This window comes from Branchiostoma belcheri, unplaced genomic scaffold (assembly GCF_001625305.1).
Source record: "Branchiostoma belcheri isolate BF01 breed outbred unplaced genomic scaffold, Haploidv18h27 scaffold62, whole genome shotgun sequence".
Taxonomy (NCBI): domain Eukaryota; kingdom Metazoa; phylum Chordata; class Leptocardii; order Amphioxiformes; family Branchiostomatidae; genus Branchiostoma; species Branchiostoma belcheri.
In genome coordinates this window covers 637,142-637,959 of record NW_017804265.1, presented here as the reverse complement: position 1 = coordinate 637,959, position 818 = coordinate 637,142, and positions in this window count along the sequence as shown.

Below are 818 nucleotides of genomic sequence, written 5' to 3'. Positions count from 1 at the left end.
TCTGCTAGGCTTATATGGTCATAAGCAATGCATCAATAAACCATGCATCATCAACTCCATATGGTTGTACATATTCAATTGTCTCAAGAAGCAAGGAGAAGTTGAACCTGTAAATAGTACATGACATTATGTAAGTGTTATTGTTGTATTCTTTTCCCGGTCTATAATTCATGACATGTACTTAGCTTGTTAGAGCACAAACGTACAATAAAGGTTTTTCATTCATTAATGCCGCAGCATTCGCCCACCTTGCTTGGTATCTTGTGTTAGACATAACTATACGTTAGCCACATTCACTAGACTAGCAGGCCGCCACAGGCTTGGTGGGAATTGTGCCGTTCCAATGACGCTATCGGCGCTAGCGAGCGTCCATAAAACGTTATTTCTGACATACCGGGTGCTGTAAACACAGTATACTAGTTGATGACAGGTCTTACATAACGGATGGGGGTAAACGCGTGAGACTACCTGTAAGAGCCCATCTCCCTTTATGTGCATGGTCGATCCCGTACTGTACATAGTACTCAGATATGAATTATTCCTACCACGATTTGGGAAGTATAGAAGTTTTGGTATCAGTAGAACGTTTCAATAATCAATCTCCTATCATGAGTCCTTGAATCAGATAAAGATGAGTCAATTTGGCTACAAGGAACAAGTACAAACATCTAATAACATTGATTGACCGAAGAAATCAAAACATTGTAACACTCTATGGAATCCTTAAAGAAGAAGAAGATGGAATCGATAATTTATGCCTTCGTAACATATCACCACAAATCTTGTAAACCTCAATTCAGTTATTCAGTTATATATAT